The 21,384-nt window shown below is 41.7% G+C and overlaps 1 long non-coding RNA gene across 1 annotated transcript; it reads right to left on the reverse strand.

Moving 5' to 3' along the window:
- Nucleotides 1-1,333: 1,333 nt before the first annotated feature.
- Nucleotides 1,334-20,506, reverse strand: LOC109174183. The gene is made up of 3 exons (XR_002053025.1): nucleotides 20,430-20,506; nucleotides 3,886-3,891; nucleotides 1,334-1,345 (listed from the first exon to the last, which is right to left on the reverse strand). It is a non-coding gene; the product is annotated as an uncharacterized LOC109174183 (long non-coding RNA).
- Between the last annotated feature and the right edge of the window lie 878 nt (nucleotides 20,507-21,384).

Genomic DNA, 21,384 nt, shown 5'->3' on the forward strand with positions numbered 1-21,384 from the left:
TTGGAGTTGTTGAAGGATGAGAAGCAAAGCAAGTTTGCCATGCTGACATGGGGAATTTGGAATTCCAGGAATGAAACGGTATGGAAGGGGACGACCTTTAATCGATCAGTTATGCAGCAGAAAACGATTGCTTATTGGGAGAATTGGCAACATGCAACCGCAAACCAGCTTCCCACTCTGGACGAATCCCATGCAGTGTGTAGATGGCAGTTACCACCGGTGGGGAGAATGAAACTGAACACGGATGCGACTTTTGATACAGTCCGAAATGTAATGGGCATTGGGTGGATTCTACGAAGTGATCAGGGTCAGTTTTTGGCTGCATGTGCTGTGCAACTACCTGGTCGTCACACGGTGGCTGAGGCGGAGGCTATGGCTATAAGAGAGGCGCTAAGTTGGTTAGGTGGTACGGGTATGGGGGAGGTGGAGGTTGAGACTGCTTCCCAATTGTGTTACCATGCTATTCTTTCTGATTCTTGTTTTTCTGCTTTTGGTTTCTTGATAGATGATGTTAAATATGCGGCCTCTTTGATAAATGGGGTGCGCTTTGGTTTTGTAAAGCGATCTGCGAACCGTGCGGCCAATGCATTAGCTAAGGCAGCCGTTTCCGATTTAGGTTGCGGTGAGTGGTTTGATGTGCCACCACCATATCTTGGTCAGATTCTTGCTACTGATTTAATGAATTAATTTGTTTCTTCCAAAAAAAAACCTTTTTTCCCCATACTACTTATCTTAATAGAATTTTCACCAATAATTATTAAAATTAAAAATGTTATACATTTTTGCCCTAATATTAATCAATATTATAATTTTCCTGCACCTTTATTTTTTAAAATTAAAAATGTAATCTATAATATAATTTTCCCCTAAAATTAGTGTTCATTAATAATAAATCAATATACTACAAATTAAATTTCATTCATCTACTATATTAATAAGAACTAGTTACACGATGCGCATTTTGCAAATTGTCCAATACCCAATGTGTATTTTTAAATTATCGTTTCATAATTTATTAAAATATCATTCGATATCCTTGCGTATATCAACGTAAGATTATCAAATTTTTCGAAAAAGTAAATTTTTCAATAATGCATAACTATGATGCATAATTTTTCATAAAATTAACTGGTGCAATTCAGTTTTAGAGGAAAAAACCCTCACTCGATAGTACAGAAGCATAATTTTTGCAACACAAAACCCTATTAATTGGCGTAATCCATCCTTCCTCTGGTTGCCACAACCGCCATAAATGAATTCTTAATTTCAACTAGTCCCCTGGTGTGCATCACTGCAATTTTAGCATCTTTGCAAGGTGCACCTCAAAAAACAGAACCAAATCCTCCTTCCCCAAAAAGACAATGATAATATGCATTGTTTATTATCTGTGTTGAATATATACTGTAAATTTGGTGTACCATTTCATCAATGTCTAATGCATAATTCTAATTAATTGACCAAAGTTCTTGTTATATTTTATATTGTATTTTTTAATTCACTCTAACATATTCATAGTATATGTTTAACAATTATTTCAATTTTGATTGGGATGGGTTTCGAACCTAAGACTTCCCTTATGAAAATCAATGAGTAACATAAGAAGTATAAATAGTTAACGGTAAATTCCTTTACTAAAGTTTAAATAGATGGAACGCAGAGGGTAAGTAGGGAAAAAAAGAAAAAATAATGTGAACCATTAATTTCAACAAACAATTACACCAACATTTTTAGTTCCCAATAGGGCCTAACTTTAATGGCTCTTAGCTACATATGAATAACTTGCAATGAGTTGAAATGGTTGAGTTGGTCTAAGGCGCTAGATTAAGGTTTTGGTCCGAAAGGACGTGGGTTCAAATCCCACTCTCTACAAAAAATTGTTTTTATTTTCAGCCTTTTAATATAATTACAATATGATATGATTTTGGGAAAATTGCACTTTTCATCCCTAAGTTATAGGGTAATTGTAGAATTCGTCCCTAGGTGTTAGTCATGCTCACTTTTTGTCCCTAAGTTATCATTGGCGTTGCACTTTTCGGCCCTGAGTTATAAGGTAATTGTAGGATTCGTCCCTAAGTGTTGGTCATGTTCACTTTCCGTCCCTAAGTTATCATTGACGTTGCACTTTTCGTCCCTGAGTTATACTAAAATTGCAAATTCCACCCATAATCACTACTACATAAATGGTATACTAAGTCAGCTTTTAAATAACCGTTGTCTAATATATTGTGTTATACACTTATACTACATCACTTAATAGATGACGGTTGTTTAAATAAATACCTATATAGTTGACATACACGACAGTTTTTTAACCACCGTATATAGTTAACATACACGACGATTTCCAAAACCGTCGTAGAAAGTGTATATTTACAACGGCAGTCACTTACACGCGCGACACTTCGAAAACTGTCGTGTATGTGTAAAAAAACCGCCGGTGGTTATTTAAAGTGTATGACGTAAAAAAAATTTAATTAAGTTATATACGACAGTTATTTAAAAACCCGTTGTCTATTAAATGACGTAGTATAACAAAATATATAAGACAGTGGTTATTTAAAAAACATCTGTCTATTAAGTGACGTGGTATACCATTTATGTAGTAGTGATTAGGGACGAAAATTGCAATTTTAGTAATTCTCAGGTACGAAATGTGCAACGCAAATGATAACTTAGGGACGCAAAGTGAGCATAAACAACACTCGGGGACAAATTCTACAATTACTCTATAACTCAGGGACGAAAAGTGCAACACCAATGATAACTTAGGGACGAAAATTGAGCATGACCAACACTCAGGGATGAATTCTATAAATTACCCTATAACTTAGGGACGAAAAATGCAATTTTCCCAATGATTTTTAAAACTTTTTTTCCCCATACAACTTATCTTAATAGAATTTTCACTTGTAATTTTTAAAATTAAAAATGTTATACATTTTTGCCCTAATATTAATCAATATTATAATTTTCCTGCACCTTTATTTTTTAAAATTAAAAATGTAATCTATAATTTAATTTTTCCCTGAAATTGGTGTTCATTAATAATAAATCAATATACTACAAATTAAATTCCATTCATCAACTATATTAATAAGAACTAGTTACCACACACGCATTGTGCGAATTGTCCAATGCCCAATGTGTATTTTTAAATTAGTGTTTCATAATTTATTAAAATATCATTCGGTATCCTTGCGTATATCAACGTAAGATTAGCAAATTTTTCAAAAAAAGTAAATATTTGAATAATGCATAACTATGATGCATAATTTTTCATAAAATTAACTGGTGCAATAGCAGTTTAAGAGGAAAAGACCCTCACTTGATAGTACAGAAGCATAATTTTTGCAACACAAAACCCTATTAATTTGCGTGATCCATGCTTCCTCTGGTTGACACGACCGCCATAAATGAATTCTTGATTTCATCTAGTCCCCTGGTGTGCATCACTGCAATTTTAGCGTCTTGGCACAGTGCACCTTAAAAAACAGGTCCAAATCCTCTTTCCCCAAAAAGACAATGCTAATAGGCATTTTTTATCATCTGTGTTGAATATATACTGTAAATTTGGTGTACCGTTTCATCAATGTCCAATGCGTAATTCTAATTAATTGACCAAAGTTCATGTTATATTTTATATTGTATTTTTTAATTCACTCTTACATATTCATAGTATATGTTTAACAATTATGTCAGTTTTGATTGGGATGGGATTCGAACCTAAGACTTCTCTTATGAAAATCAATGAGTAACATAAAACACTCCTCAAAGTCCGTAACAAGGTTCACCTTCAACACCCACTTAAAGAACACACCAAAAGATCATAAAGATTTCATCTTTAGGAAAAGATACCTTCGAAAGCACTAAAAACACAAAAGGAACATAGATCTTACCCTCCTAGATGCTCAAGAGTAGGAAAGGTGGAATCTTGGAGACAAACTTTGAAGATCTTAGAAAGCCTCAACTTAGCTTGGTAAAAAATGTAGCTAAATTTTAGAGAGAAGGAAGAGCTTGTGGTTTGAAAGTGTAAGGGAAAGAATGAAAGGTGTCTTCTAGGTTAGCTTTTAATACAAACATGAGGTGAAATGTCTTCATTACCCTTACTAAGATGAAGAAGTGTAAGGGAACAAGGGAACTATTCTCAAAGCTTTAGGCACAACACCTTGACTTGGGTTGACTAGTCAATTACTAGCCCCCAACTATTGACTTTTCAGAAATTTAAAGAATAATTCACCAATTAGATTAGGATTAATTACTTAATTAATCCCTAAATAGAATTTAGATTTAATTAATCCCTAAATAGAATTTAGATTTGCGGGGTGTCACACTGCCAACTTAACACTTGCGTTAGCACACAACCACAACTCACAGCAAGGAAACGCTTGAAAACTTCAAAGCTTTGGTTCGGATGAAAGGTCCAGAACAGGAATGGTAACAAAGGAGAAAGGTAACTCAGGGGAAAGAAGGCTTACAAGAAGAGATTCGGTTCAACGGAAAAGATTAGTGTAAAGGGTTTTAAGGTTTGAAAACTCGAAGATCACATTGGTTAAGAAGAGAATAAAGGTAAACAGGCTACAACTTAGGAAGTAAGGAATCAAAACGAGGTTTAAGGGAGTTGAAAAGGGTTTCCCCACGGAGGGTATCCGGTTTAAGCTCAAGGATAACATTGATTAGGAAGAGAATCAAGATTTTCAAGGTCACAACTTAAGAAAGCAAGGTTGTTACCTTGTACAGAATTTGTTTAAGAAGGGAAACAAGAACGAAGTTCGAAGAGATAGGAAGGATTTCTCGAGAAGGGGCAAGGGATTTGACGAGGGCAAGAGAGGAAGATTGGCTTCAAGAGGTGAAAGGGTTCTCGACTTCCGGCGAAGCTCCGGCTTGACGCTGATTACTACGCTTGTCGAACTGAAGGCTCTCTACCACGACTCAGACGCGGCTTAACCCTTAGACCTTGCTAGATTCTTCATAAGCTGAAGTCACCGCTGCCTTGCACAAGATGGTTTGGAAAGAAAAACAAGAACAAGGTTCGGAAGAAAAGGATCACTTAGATAAAGGGTGATTGGGTTTGTCTAAGGACAAGAAAAGATTACAGAGGGCCAAGGGTGACTCTCGAGCAAGCTAACGGCCGAAGCTAACACGCAAGGAAGGGCACAAAGACAAAGGAAGGTGCAACAAAAGGGTACAAGAACTTACTTCAACGGTTCCCACTTGCATCTGCCTCACGACTGTGGATCTTGCCTTGCCGAGATCCCGACTTCGTACACAGGTCCTGGATGCTACTTCCACTTAGTCCAATGTTGCTTCCACTTCGAGGCTTACTTCCCAACCGAGGTCTCACACTACCAACTGGTTTTGAGTCCGCTGAAGTCTTTCTCTTAGTCCTGCACTCAAAAGACCGGTGACCCTTCTTGCCACAAGCAAAGCACTCTACCGGCTTCCCAAGACAGTCCACGCCGGGGTGGTCACTTCCACACTTCTTGCAAACAGAGCGCCTTCCCTTAGCCTTGTTGTTCCGGATTGGCTGGGGAGCCTTACCTTTCCTAGAGTCGCCTCTTTGAAGACTTCTCGTTGATTCAGCACCAGTAGCCATCAAACTCCTGTAACACCTCCATTAAGCTTCCTCTTACGGTTCTCCCGGATTCCTTTCTGAACTTGCTGTACTCGGTAGGGGTCGACTGCACAAAGGTAGGCCTCCTTGACATGAGCAAGATAAAACCGCTCACGTAACTTAACCTTCAGGTTTTCCCAACTGAACTCCGGATCTTGTCCACGAGCTGGCCTTTCAAGCATCCACCACGAGTCCGCTTCTTGCCGAAGGTAGAACGTAGCCAACTCCACCTTACGATCCTTCGGGCACCCCACTACCTCGAAGATCTTATCAAACATCCGGATCCACTCATCCAGCGCTGTGGGATCTTCTTCACCGGCGAAGACCGGAGGACGGAGACTTGAAACATGGCGCACTACGTCACGATTCCCATTCTGAGGAGGGTGGTTGTTGTGGAGGAGGGCATTGCTCAGCGTCTGGGTGATCTGCGTCAGCTGATGGAGGCTTTGAGATAACTGTTCACCGGTGACTGCTTCTGAAGACCTTGCACGACGTCTCGAAGGTGCCATCCTTGACTTCTACAGAAACAGCACGATAACGGGAGGAAACTTAAGGCCTGCACCCTTACCTGGTGCCTTAACTAAAGAGAACCAAAGCTAAAAGGAAAACAAAGCACAGACAACACAATAGAAAACGGTAAAAGAACTCACAACCTCACCGCGCGTCCTATAAGTCCTAAGCCCTAAACACTTAGATACTTAAGGTCGCCTTAGGGTCTCAAACCACACTTAACTTCTTAAAAGTCCAGATTCTAACATCCTAGGCTCAAACCTAGGATCTGATACCAACTATAACACCCCCGATTTGCATTACATTTTAAAAGTTAAATACGTAAGGCAAAGCAACTAACAGGTATCACAAAACGTAAGCAACAGCGAAAGTCTTAGATTAAAACGGGGAAAACCAGGAAGTGTTATGCCACATCCACCTCAACGTGAATGCACATGCAAGTCTAAAACCAACAATTTATCTTGTTTAACATAACCATGGCACACAGGCCCAAAACACTATCTACAAAGGCAGGGGAGCTAAACTACAACCAACAGCTAACGCGCACGCCATATCTACTCAGGACCTGTAAAGCACATAAAGAAAGGGGACGACGCCCGGTCAGCGAATATTGCTGGTAACCCATCAATACGCGTTAAATAGCATATATAGATAGTATAATACAAAATCAATTTCGAAACAGAATACAATATATATCAGTTCAAAGTCAGGGAGAGAAGTCAACTGTAAAGACTCTATTTCACTCTCAAAGAACAAGGGAAATCAACATCCCAAGACAACTGTAACACCCCGTGTTACGACCCCTAAAATCAATTAAATCATTTAATCAATTACCCAAAAGAAAGAATTAAATCACAATAATTAATTAGGAAAGGCCCACCATAGTCCACGGGCTCTTATCCCTAAACCCAATCCTTAGTCCCAAAAGAAATAGAATTAGCAAGCCTATAATATTAGTTCCCAACTAGGACTCCTAAATATATAAATAGGGGACTTAAGAGGCACCTAGAACGCCCCACCACAATAAACGTTCCACCACCCCAAAGAGCTCCAAGAATTCCTTTAGAAGAAATCAAGAAAGCAAGAAAGCTTAAAGAAAGACCCTTCATAGCCAAGGAATTAGTTAAGGCTAAGAGGTAACCCATGTCTCAACAAAACCTATTTTCATAGCTATGATTTCCCCCGTAGGATTTCCCCATATTATTGTGTATTGATGATTTGTATTATTATTATTGATGATTAATGGGATAATTCCATGGGTGATCTTGATGACGAAAGGTTCTTGGTAATTATGGTGTTCTTGATGATTATATGACGTTCTTGACGATTATATGATGTTCTTAATGATTGTAGGATGTTCTTGATGTTTATGTGATATTCTTACCGAATCGTGATATTAAAAGATGAATTGTGTCCTTGTTAATTTAAAAACGGTTAGAACCCTAGGTTGTATCGTATGGTATTATTCTTGGTATATTGGGTGGGATTTCGCATGATTGGGTGTTTATTATGTTTAGAAAAGCATGATAGGTTATGTGTCGTTTGTTTCTTGATTTCGATCCGTTAATTGTCTACGTGTGTTATCAATTGCGTTTGAAAATGTCTAAGCATGGTTCCGGGTTCCATAAAGGTTCCCGGGGCGTTTTTGGTGAAAAGAGTCAGTGGGGGGTAGGTGGGGGTAGGGGACCCGCCACCTACCCGCGGCCAAAAGAGGAGCTCCGGCAGCGGGCAGCCGGCGGGCGGGCAGCTGCCCGCCGGGCACCCGCTGCCCGGAACAGTACATACCGGCGGGTGAACCCCCACCCACCGGCTACCCGCTGTAAATTCCCACCCTTCGGGACCCCGGCTTCCCCGTTTGATGTTCCCCCGACCCTCGTGGTGTCCTAACGGACTCCGTCTATCGTGCCTATGTCTAGTTTGATTTTCGGGTACCGTTCGTAGGTCGTATGAGTCTTATATATTGCATGCTAGTTGAATTGGTATCCCGTTGACCTAGGTGAAAGAAGTATGAACCCTTAGGACTATTCTTAGAATGTGAAGGATCACGGATAGGTTTTGTTATACGTTTTCTCCCCCTTCCCAATGTGTTAATGTGGGTTGCATGTGCTTGCTATGTGTTATGTGTGCATGTTACCCCGATTTGGTTGAGATCAATTGGGCTATACGGGCAGTCGGGTGGGCTGAGAACCATACCGGCTGTTAACCAGGCTGGTAGAGACCGGTCAGGTATATAAATATTATATAGGACTAAGATCCACTATACGGGCAGTTGAATGGGTTGAGAACCATTCCAACTGTTAACCAGGCTGGTAGAGACCGGTCAAGTATATAAATATGATATAGGACAAAGGTCCACTATACGGGCAGTTGAATGGGTTGAGAACCATCCCAACTGTTAACCAGGCTGGTAAAGACCGGTCAGGTATATAAATATTATATAGAGCTGCGGCTCATCGATCGGTTGCGATCGACCCCTCCGTGCTGTGAGACGGGGCAGGGTGCTGCGGGGCCGTGTCAGAGCTATATGCGCTGACCCTCATGTATGGGCATGCGATTGGTCCTGTGGCGCCAACAAAGTGTGCTATATGATGAGATAAGAAGGGTTGATGTTGTGACTGTTATAGGGCTCTTGCTAGTAATGCTTAGTTATGATTATTAATTGTGTTTGTCTTATCTGTCTTGCCTGTTGTGAACCGTATATGCTGGGTATAACTGCTGTCTGTGCTTAGCTCTATCTGTTGAGTCTATCCCTGTTTTAAAAGCTAGAGTTCGTAGGATATATCTTCATGTTCAAAAATGGTTTTCGTATATCTATATCTATATATATCTATATGTATTGTATTTCAACACGTTGGAGTGGGTTACCAGCATCTCTCGCTGAACAGATATATTTGGCTTTCAGGCACAGACGAGTAGATCACTGGAGCGCGTTAGAAGCTTGAGGCGTAGCTTAGATAGTTTCCCTTGTCGGCCTGCGTGCCATGATTTAGTATTGATACTGATTGAGGTTTTAGAATTTAGCCTGTGCACCCGAGTTCTCTAGCTCGGGTGTGGCATACCACCCCGTACTCTTTGTATCGTAATTTGGGATTTAATAAGATTTCACCTTTATTTTATAAGTTTTAAATATCTTGAAAATCTGGGGTGTTACAGTTGGTATCAGAGCCTAAGTTGACCCTTGGACAAGACTCTTAAGACCGGACTTTAGGACAATAGGCTCGAACTCTAAGTATTTAGGAACATAGGATTCAGAAATCTTAGGACACGCGGTGAGATTGTGAAACCTACACATAATCTCACTTACTTGGAGAAAACTTTCCCCCGTTATCACAAAAAGGGACATCAAGCCCCAATTTAACGTTCTTATAAACATTGACCCAGGAAGACGACAACATGGCACCCAACAGAAGACAATCAAGGACTCCAGAACCCGCCACGCACGACCCCCTAACCCAAACGCTACAACAACTAACACAAGTCGCCCAAGCACTAAGCGACGTGGCTCTCCGCAACGACAGGCCCCCACCACCTCCGGCAAACGCAAACGCAGACTTCGCCCGACAAGTCTCTAACCATCGACCACCCACGTTCTCAGGAGAAGAGGATCCCGTAATCCTGGAGGAATGGATCCGAACCCTTGACAAAATTCTCGGGTTAGTGGAATGCCCAGAAGAACGCCGCGTGGAGATAGCCTCGTTCTACTTCGGACATGAGGCAGGTCTCTGGTGGATCCACGAGGGTCCCACTTACCAACAAGAACTGGGGTTCAACTGGGAACAACTCAAAACGCGACTACGAGAGCGATTCTATCCAACACACGTGAGGGCATCCATGTACGAAGAGTTTCTCCACCTGAAACAAGGGGCAGCTACCGTTATGGAATACCACAAACGATTCCTTGAACTAGCACGCTTCGCACCAGAACTAGTCCCCACCGAGGTGACCAAAATAGAAAGATTCGTATTGGGCCTCAACTTTGAAGCCCGAAAGGCACTAGTGGTAAGCAGACCTCGGACTCTCAACGAGGCCTACTCCAGTGCCGCTAATCTCTACCGAATCCAACTACTCCAACGCGGGGTCCAAGAGCAAATACGAAAGAGGAACCCCGGAGGAGGGGCACCACCAGTAAAGAGAGCAAGAAACGACACCAATACAAGACCGAGTAACCTGACCAACCAAAGGCCACCCCTGGGGAACAACGACAGGAGCTTCCCTTGTCCAAAATGCAACAAGAACCATAGAGGCAAAGATTGCATGGGCAATCCCTTGCGATGCTTCAACTGCAGAAAAGAAGGACACAAGGCCTTCCATTGCGCCCAACCCCAGAAACCACGCACTACCACCATGGGACAACATGGGGGCACCACTCATCAAGGAAACTACGGCGCTCTGGGAAAAGTATTCGTCATGAGCCGCACTCAAGCCGACCTCGGGAACACTCCCTTGTTAAAGCCCCTACAAATCCCTAAAACCCACAAAATCCCCAAATCAAAAACCCTTCTTCTTCTTCCCTTTCTCCTTCTTCTTCTCCACTCCCTTCCCTACTCACCCTCACGCCCCTCGCCGCACCCCACCGGAGAAACCCCCCAACCACTCGACGCCGCCACCAACCTAACGCCGCCGCCGGCCAACCACTTCCCGCCGGTCCCACGCCGCCACACCAGCACCCCGCCACCTTCGCCCAGCCGCCGCCCGCTGCCACGCATCGCCCAACACCCGTCACCGCCCCTCGCCGAGCCACCTCCTCCCCTCGCCAAACCGCCGTCGGAGCACAGCTCACCGCCGCGCACCTTGCCCACACGGAAAAACGCGCCGCCGGAGCCCCGCCGGAAAAGTCGCCGGAAAAGTCACACCACCGGAGCACTCGCCGGAAAACGCCACTTGAAAGAAAAAGAAAATGCCGAAAAAACCCCTCGGAACCCGCACCCCGGAGTGGAGCAACACCGATTACACCGTAATCGGAGGTAAAGCCCTTGAACCTGACCAATTTTCTCCGGAATTGGTTGATATGCTTAAACACCAAGGTCTCCTAGATACATATCTCACCATCAAGGGGGATACGTACCCTGAATTGGTGTGTAATATCTTGAAAATATCTTGAAAATATGGGGTGTTACAACAACATCAAAACAAGAACAACAACAGTACAACTCAACACAGCTCAAGATGTAATCTACTGATCACAAAGTAGGAGAACATCAAGACAAAGACAACAACAATAAACAAGTACAACTCGAGGTGTATTCTACTAATCACAAAGTAAAATACCACTCGACATGCTCATCAGAAAAGGATAAACATTCACACATTGGCACTACATGCCACCGTGACACTACATGTCACATGTTCCAACCTTATGGCTACCCCCGGCCTTATTACAGTTCCAACCATTACCTCCGAGAACCCCTGTATTTCTGAGTCCAACCTTATGCCTCCGGGAACCGTCGTTCCCCCTCCAACAACCGCCAACATTTCTACCGATCTCGCAGTACACGAGGTACCGTTCATTTCAATCACACAATCGCCAACACATGAGCCTGAAGCCCAGATCATGAGCCTGAAACCCAAATTACAACTCTAATATCATTTCATGGCCACCACGAGGACCACATCTGTACCTTGGTGATTAATGTCCCATACCATTAACCGTGTAATCAAGGTACAGCCAAAACACACGTTTTCATCATAGGAATCAATCAATGGATCACAACAAAGATATGAAACCATACTCAATCAAGGAAGGATTACAATCCGACCCCAAACGATGATCAACACAAGTTGTCATTCTCAAAAGGAAAGAACAAACCGCACACACTAGCATTTCAACATCAAACTAGCATGCCTATCAAACGGGTAAACCAAACATAGTTCCGAAGAACATACAAGACTCATCATGGTTCAACGAATCACAAAGTTGAACACTTTGCACGATTCAAGACACCGAATCCTACATGGATTCCTAACATACCATTCTAGACATACGAAACATCAAGAAGACACTCAAATAGCCCAACAAAACAACATCGGGAAGTCAAAACATCAATTACCGAGTCAAAAGAATCATGGGGAACAAATCCCCAACAATCAACAACATTGTACCCCGCGGGTGGGGCCACGGGTGGACCTCCACCCGTGGTTCCGCCCGCGGGTAGCAACACCCGAGAGGCCTGTACCCCGCGGGTGGGCTGGCGGCTAGGCCACTGTCCGCCGTTCTGCCCGCGGGTACCACCCTGTACCAAAAATAATCCCTTTGGGGATTTTCAACACCAAGTCCAAATTCAAGTCCAAAATACAACAATATGACTTGAACCCAAGAAATAGCCACGCAATGGCATACAAGAATCCTAATACCAAGCTCTAGATATGCATTCCCACAAGACAATGAATCAAATCTCACATTTCATAGCAAAAATCACAAGTAGATGTCAAGAAATCATCATATAGGTAAGAAATTAGATTTTGCAAAGCATGGGTTACCTCTTGTAGCCTAAACCTTCACTTTCACACCCTTAAAAGCTTCTCCTAAAGCTCTCCTTCAACTTCAACTTCAAGAACACACCAACAGACAACAAAGATTCTATCTTTTAAAAAAGACACCTAAAAGGATACTAAAAACACTAAGGGACCAAGGATCATACCCTCCCTTATGCTCAAGGTTAATAAAGTTTGAATCTTGGAGACCAACTTGAAGAATCTAGGATTGCCCAAAACTTGGCTTAAAGAAGAAGCTAACAATTTTCTAGAGAGAACATGGAGCTTTTGTGTGTGGGGTGTTAGGGAAATGAAATGAAGGATGACTCTAGGTTAGCTTGGGGCACAAACATAAGGTGAAAAGACTTCTTTGCCCTTACTAAAGTGGGAAGTGTAAGGAGACAAGGGAACAATTCATAAAGCATAGAGTACAACTCTTTGACTTGGGTCGGTTAGTCAATTTCTAGTCCTCCGACTATTGAATTTTCAGGATTTTAGGAATAAATTACCAATTAAGCTAGGATTAATTATCTAATTAATCCTTAAATAGAATTTGGATTTACGGGGTGTCACACAAGAATAATAATTACTTAACGGAAAATTCCGTTACTGAACTTTACATAGATGGAATGCAGGGTAAGTAGGGAAAATAAGAAAAAATAATAAAATAAAAATAATGTGAACAATTAATTTCAACAAACAATTACACCAACGTTTTTAGTTCCCGTTAGGGCCTAACTTTATTGGCTTTTAGTTACATATGAATAACTAGCAATGAGTTGAGATGGCTGAGTTGGTTTAAAGCGCTAAATAAGGATTTTGGTCAGAAAGGGAGTTCAAATCCCACTCTCAACAAAAAAATGTTATTATTTTCACCTTTTAATATAATTACAATATGATATGATTTTTAAAACCTTTTTTCCCCATACAACTTATCTTAATAGAATTTTTACCAGTAATTATTAAAACTAAAAATGTTATACATTTTTGCCCTAATATTAATCTGACGGTAAATATGTTACCGGAAATATAATATAAGAGTAACAAATAAGAAAGTGACAATAGTTGTATTGACTTTGTCTCAGTATAGAAAGTACAGTGTGTCCCCTGCTCAGCTGAGGGAAGTTCTATTTATGCTAGGTCCTAACGGTAACAACATGAAGAGACATCCTTGGGGAGATGAGCTAACGGTAAGAATATGAAGAGTCATGAATGAGGCGTTGAGGCTTTAACTCTCTCTCATCAATGGTGGCATCAAAGGTGGCTTCAATGACAATAAAGGTGACACCTGTTGGAATTCTAACCATTGGAGTTCTGCCCGTTGGGTTCCCATGTGATGCTTAGTCAGATGCTCATTTGTGATCCGGGTCGGGTGCCAGCCCTATTATCCTGTCACCAGTCCCCCCTACTCCTGAGTCAACGGATGTGTTTGAGTTGACTTGGGAGTAAGGCTGAATCTATCTTGATCCCGTGTAGAATCCTGCTTGAATTAGGATATGTGATTTTATTTGATCCTGTGTATGTGATTTTATATATATATATATATATATATATATATATATATATATATATATATATATATATATATATATATATATATATATATATATATATATATATATATATATATATATATATATATATATATATATATATATATTTTAAATCACATACGATTTTATTTTATTTCTTATGCTAGCCGAGATAGGCTTTGGCCTAGGTTGGCAGAGGTGCGTGCCTCCGGCCGAGGCGTCGCCTCGACTGATCGTGGCCGAGGCGTGCGCCTCGGCTGACCGTGGCCGAGGCGTCACCTCGACCGATCGTGGCCGAGGCGCCGCCTCGACCGATCGTGGCCGAGGCGTCGCCTCGACCGACCGTGGCCGAGGCGTGCGCCCCGACCGACCGTGGCCGAGGCGTGCGCCCCGACCGATCGTGGCCGAGGCGTCGCCTCGACCGATCGTGGCCGAGGCGTCGCCTCGACCGATCGTGGCCGAGGCGTCGCCTCGACCGACCGTGGCCGAGGCCGGCGCCTCGACCGATCGTGGCCGAGGCCGGCGCCTCGACCGATCGTGGCCGAGGCGTCGCCTCGACCGATCGTAGCCGAGCCGTGCGCTTCAACTGATCGCGGCCGAGGCGTAGCCTCGACCGATCGTGGCTGCGGCAGGCTCCGGCCTATTTTTATTGTATTTTTTTATTTTTTATTCATTTTTTTTTATTTTTTTTGCCGAGACGGACTTCGGCGTTGGCCGAGGCATGCGCCTCGGCCAACCATTAGCCGAGGCGTGCCTCGGCCAAACTGTGGCCGAGGCGGGCGCCTCTGCTATCCGAGTCGAGTCACGTCTCCGCCAACCTGTGGCCGGGGCGTGCGACTCGTTCCTTTTTTTTTTTTCTTTTTTTTTTTTCTTTTTTTTTTTGAAACAACATGGGCGGACCACAAGCACGAGATATTATTCCAAAAGATTTCAGAATGCAAAGCGGGCTGACCGCGATTACCAAACACTAGTCCCAAACGACTACTAGAATATTAAGGAAAATACTTAATCAAATGTTCCTAGCTCCATACCCGATCGATTATCCTTACAGATGGTGTGGACTTATGGATCATTTCTGCCAATCTTTTTGCATGCTTTAATGTAACAACTGCGAGCCGCTCGCTGGTCTGCTCTGACGACCCCTATCCCGCTCGGAGTGGGGAAGTTCATACACAAGTGTTCCACAGACACTATGGCCTTGAGGTTCTCCAGTGCCTGTCTCCCTAATATGATGTTGTGCGCACAAGTGAGTCTTACCACGATGAATTCCAAGTCAAGTTTGCGAATGTTAGGGCTCGTGCCTATCTCCACTGGTAAGACCACTGACCCCTCCGTCTCCACTGAAGCACCCGTAAATCCAGAGAGTGGGGTACGTACTTCTTTGAGCTGGTTCCTAAGTATCCCTAACTTGGTGAAGGCATCGTAATACATCACATTGACTGAGCTTCCTGTGTCGACTAAGATGTGGCGGACAATGACATCGTTGACGTCCATCTCAATTACCAGGGCGTCACGATGCGGTAACGGGCCCTCTGGGAGGTCATCACCAGAGAAGGTGATGGCCTCCTGTCTCTGTTTCTTTTCTCTGGGAAGACTCGCCACTTTTCCCACGTATAGCCGCCGGCTCCACTTCTTTCTTTCCGCGGGCGTGTCGCCCCCTGCAGGTCCACCATAGATAAAGTATATGGTGTGTTTCTTTTGTCGTCTAGGCGCCACCTCGGTTTCTTTCTCGCTATCACTCTGCTCAGATATTTGGTCGTGTTCTCTTTTTTTCAAGGTGGATGGCTCGGTGACATCCTCATTTCTCCAGACATTTTTTGGTGGTGGATTTTTTGATGGATCGCGCTGCGGCTGCTGCTGCTTGGATCGCTTGACAAAATGGCGGAAGTAACCCTGCTGGATGAGTTCTTCTATTTGTCTCTTCAGCACGTTACATTCATCCGTGTCGTGCCCAGGTTGCCTATGGAACCTGCAATACTTTGCTTGGTCTCCTTTTGGGGAGACCTTCATGCATTCTGGTGGGAACTCGACTATTCCCATCTCCTCAGCCTGTTTTAGGATGACACTAACGGGATGGGTAAGTGGAGTTAGGTTACGCAAGGGAACCAGGCGAGGCCGTTCATGGTCCCGGCCTTTCCCTGCGGCCGGGTGGTTCGAACGTGGCGCTTGGCTGGGCGGACCCGCTTTCCCAGGTTTCCCATTTTTCCTGCCGTCCTCCTCATCTTTCTTCTTCTTGTCGACATCCTCCGCTTCCGCATAGCGGCTAGCCATCCTCATCAAATCTTCGTAAGAACGGGGGTGGTGCGCGTTCAGCTGCTTGTGAAAATACCCCGATCTCAAGGCATGGATGAATATCGGGATCGCCGCCTTGGAGTCAAAGTCGTAGACATTATTGACTTCCTTTTTCCACTTGATTAGGAAGTCTTTGAGGCTCTCGCCTCTATCTTGCTTTACTACGCAGAGGTGAGAGAAGGGTTTCTTACGCTGTATGCTACCGGAGAAGTATGTCATGAAGCTTTTGGACAACTCTCCAAAGTTCTGGATCGACCCGTCCGGGATGGTGTTGAACCAATCTTGGGCCGTTCCATCCAGGGTGGACAAGAACGCTCGGCACATGATGGCGTGCCCTGCCCCGATCATTACCATGGCAGCCTTGTACCTAGTCATGTGGACACGTGGGTCAGTGGCTCCCGTGTACGCCTTGATGGCGGGTAACCTGAAGTCCCTCGGAAGAGGTACGTCCATGATGCTTAGGGAGAACGGTGCTGCCATTCGTACCTCAGGTTCCGGCGACTGCTCCCGTGCCTCCACCCTTCTTGCTAACTCCTCGATCTTTCTCTGCAGCCTTTCGACCAGGGCCGACTCGTCAACAATCGCGGAGGGGACCTCCAATAAAAGCTCAACAACGGGAGGCCCGGGGACCTTCGAGACCAACTCAACAATAGAGGAGACCTTCGAGACCAACTCAACAATGGAGGGGACCGCCGAGACCAACTCCACAATGGAGGGACGAACCGAGTCGTGAACCTCCAGGCGACCATTCAGCAAGCAGTGACGGCGGCACTAAACCAAGTGGCGGTGGGACTACAAGGCCAAGTGCCCCTGCCGCGGCCTCAGGAAATAGAGGTAGAATCCCCACGGAGGGTGGATGCCCAGGACGCAACCCGTGCCGCGAGGGACGCAGGGCGTCGCACTAGGACCGGGGGTCCGGGAGAGGGCACCCAAAGAAGTGGACTGGCCGGAAGGCAACCTAGGCCCTCCCACTCTGCCTTAGAAGGGTTGGGACACGGGGCGCCCGCTCGGCAAAGGCCGGAGTCGCGTGCCGAGGGGTCCTCCGCTAGAGGCCCTCGCCGACACGAGGAAAGGGAAGCGGGAAGATCGCCCATAGAAAGGATGGGCGAGTCTCGTGGGGCGGCCCCGCGCCGGCGCTGTGACGATTCGGCCCTGCATCGACACTCGGATGAGCAACGCTTCGATGAACCGGCCTCGCGTCGGCACTCGGCGGAGCGACGCGATGAGCCGGCAATGAAATTTCAACACCAAGCTCAAATTCAAGTCCAAAACATGTCAAATCTCACCAAATACAACAAAATGAATTGAATCAAAGGAATAGCCAAGCAATGGCATATATGAACCCTATTAACAAGCTCTAGATATGCATTTTCACAAGACAATGCATCAACACTCACATTTCATAGCAAAATCACGTGTAGAATCCAAGAAATCATCATATAGGTAAGCAAAATAGATTTTGTAGAGCATGGGTTACCTCTTGTAGACTCAACTTTCACTTAAAACACTTCTCAAAGCCCCTATCAAGGTTCACCTTCAACATCCACTTCAAGAACACACCAAAAGATCAAAAAGATTTCATCTTTAGGAAAAGATACCTTGGAGACAAACTTTGGAGATCTTGGAAAGCCTAAACTTAGCTTGCAGAGAAAGCTAGCTAAATTTTAGAGATAAGGAAGACCTTTTGATTTGAAAGTGTTAGGAGAAAAATGAAAGGTGTCTTCTAGGTACAACACCTTGACTTGGGTTAACTAGTCAATTACTAGTCCCCGACTATTGAATTTTTAGGAATTTAAAGAATAAATCACCAATTGGATTAGGTTTAATTACTTAATTAATCCCATAAATAGAATCTGGATTTAAGGGTTGTCACAATTTTCCTGCACCTTTATTTTTTAAAATTAAAAATGTAATCTATAATATAATTTTTCCATAAAATTGGTGTTGATTAATAATAAATCAATATACTACAAATTAAATTTCATTCATCTACTATATTAATAAGAAGTAGTTACCACACGGGCATTGTACGAATTTTCCAATGCGCAATGTGTATTTTTAAATTAGTGTTTCATAATTTATTAAAATATCATTCGGTATCCTTGCGTATATCAACTTAAGATTATCAAATTTTTCAAAAATGTAAATATTTCAATAATGCATAACTATGACGCATAATTTTTCATAAAATTAACTGGTGCAATAGCAGTTTTAGAGGGAAAAGACCCTGACTCGATAGTACAGAAGCATAATTTTTGCAACACAAAACCCTATTAATTGGCGTGATCCATGCTTCCTCTGGTTGCCACAGCCGCCATAAATGGATTCTTGATTTCATCTAGTCCCCTGGTGTGCTTCACTACAATTTTAGCGTCTTGGCACGGTGCATCTTAAAAAACAGAACCAAATCCTCCTTCCCCAAAAAGACAATGATAATATGCATTGTTTATCATCTTTGTTGAATATATACTGTAAATTTGTTCTACCGTTTCATCAAAGTCCAATGTGTAATTCTAATTAATTGACCAAAGTTCGTGTTATATTTTATATTGTATTTTTTAATTCACTCTAACATATTCATAGTATATGTTTAACAATTATGTCAGTTTTGATTGGGATGGGGCTTCGAACCTAAGACTTCCCTTATGAAAATCAATGAGTAACATAAGAACTATAAATAGTTAACGGAAAATTGTGTTACTGAAGTTTAAATAGATGGAACGCAGAGGGTAAGTAGGGAAAATAAGAAAAAATAATAAAATAAAAATAATGTGAGTAATTAATTTCAACAAACAATTACACCAACGTTTTTTTGTTCCCGTTAGGGCCTAACTTTATTGGCTCTTAGCAACATATGAATAACTAACAATGAGTTGAGATGGTCGAGTTGGTCAAAGGTGTTAAATTAAGGATTTGGTCTGAAACGGGTGGGTTTAAATCTCACTCTCACCAAAAATATGTTATTATTTTAAACCTTTTAATATAATTACAATATGATATGATTTTTAAAACCTTTTTTCCCCATACAACTTATCTTGATAGAATTTTCACCAGTAATTATAAAAATTAAAAATGTTATACATTTTTGACCTAATATTAATCAATATTATAATTTTCCTGCACCTTTATTTTTTAAAGTTAAAAATGTAATCTATAATATAATTTTTCCATAAAATTGGTGTTCATTAATAATAAATCAATATACTACAAATTAAATTTCATTCATCTACTATATTAATAGTAACTAGTTACCACACGCGCATTGTGCGAATTGTCCAATGCCCAATGTGAATTTTTAAATTAGTGTTTCATAATTTATTAAAATATCATTCGGTATCCTTGCGTATATCAACGTAAGATTATCAAAATTTTTAAAAAAGTAAATATATCAATAATGCATAACTACGATGCATAATTTTGAATAGAATTAACGGGTGCAATAGTAGTTTTAGAGGAAAAGACCCTTACTCGATAGGTCAGAAGCATAATTTTTGCAACGCAAAACCCTATTAATTGGCGTGATCAATGCTGCCTCTTGTTGCCACAGCCGCCATAAATGAAATCTTTATTTCATCTAGTCCCCTGGTGTGCTTCACTGCAATTTTAGCGTCTTGGCACGGTGCACCTTAAAAAACAAAACCAAATCCTCTTTCCCCGAAAAGACAATGCTAATAGGCATTGTTTCTCATCTGTGTTAAATATATACTGTAAATTAGGTGTACCGTTTCAACAACGTCCAATGCGTAATTCTAATTAATTGACCAAAGTTCAAGTTATATTTTATATTGTATTTTTTTAATACACTCTAACATATTCATAGTATATGTTTAACAATTATGTCAGTTTTAATTGGGATAGGATTCGAACCTTAGACTTCCGATATGAAAATCAATGAGTAACACAAGAATAATAATTAGTTAACGGAAAATTGTGTTACTGAACTTTAAATAGATGGAACACGGAGGGTAAGTATGGAAAATAAGAAAAAATAATAAAATAAAATTAATGTGAACAATTAATTTCAACAAACAATTACACCAACGTTTTTTAGTTCCCGTTAGGGCCTCACTTTATTGGCTCTTAGTTACATATGAATAACCAGTAATGAGTTTAGATCGATGAGTTGGTCTAGAGCTCTAGATTAAGGTTCTGGTTTGAAAAGGCGTGGTTCAAATCCCACTCTCAACAAAAAAATGTTATTATTTTAAGCCTTTTTTTAGTTGGTCTAGAGCTCTAGATTAAGGTTCTGGTTTGAAAAGGCGTGGTTCAAATCCCACTCTCAACAAAAAAATGTTATTATTTTAAGCCTTTTTTTTTTTAATATTACTGGCCCTATTACATTGTAGTATCTGTTCATATACTTTCTCAACCTACTGAAACACAAAGAACCAATAACGCCTCCACTGAGGCTTAAACTCACAACCTTCCAAATGGAAGTCCAACCCGGATACCATTAGACCAAATAGTCTTGGTTTTTAAGCCTTTTAATATAATTACAATATGATATGATTTTTAAAACCTTTTTTCCCCATACTACTTATCTTAATAGAATTTTCACCAGTAATTATTAAAATTAAAAATGTTATACATTTTTGCCCTAATATTAATCAATATTATAATTTTCTTGCACCTTTATTTTTTAAAATTAAAAATGTAATCTATAATATAATATTTCTCTAAAATTTGTGTTCATTAATAATAAATCAATATACTACAAATTAAATTTCATTCATCTACTATATTAATAAGAACTAGTTACCACACGCGCATTTTGCGAATTGTCCAATACCCATTGTGTATTTTTAAATTAGTGTTTCATAATTTATTAAAATATCTATTGGTATCCTTGCGTATATCAACTTAAGATTATCTATTTTTTCAAAATAGTAAATATTTCAATAATGCATAACTATGATGCATAATTTTTCATAAAATTAACTGGTGCAATAGCAGTTTTAGAGGAAAAGA

Source organism: Ipomoea nil, unplaced genomic scaffold (genome assembly GCF_001879475.1).
Source record: "Ipomoea nil cultivar Tokyo-kokei standard unplaced genomic scaffold, Asagao_1.1 scaffold0542, whole genome shotgun sequence".
Lineage (NCBI taxonomy): Eukaryota > Viridiplantae > Streptophyta > Magnoliopsida > Solanales > Convolvulaceae > Ipomoea > Ipomoea nil.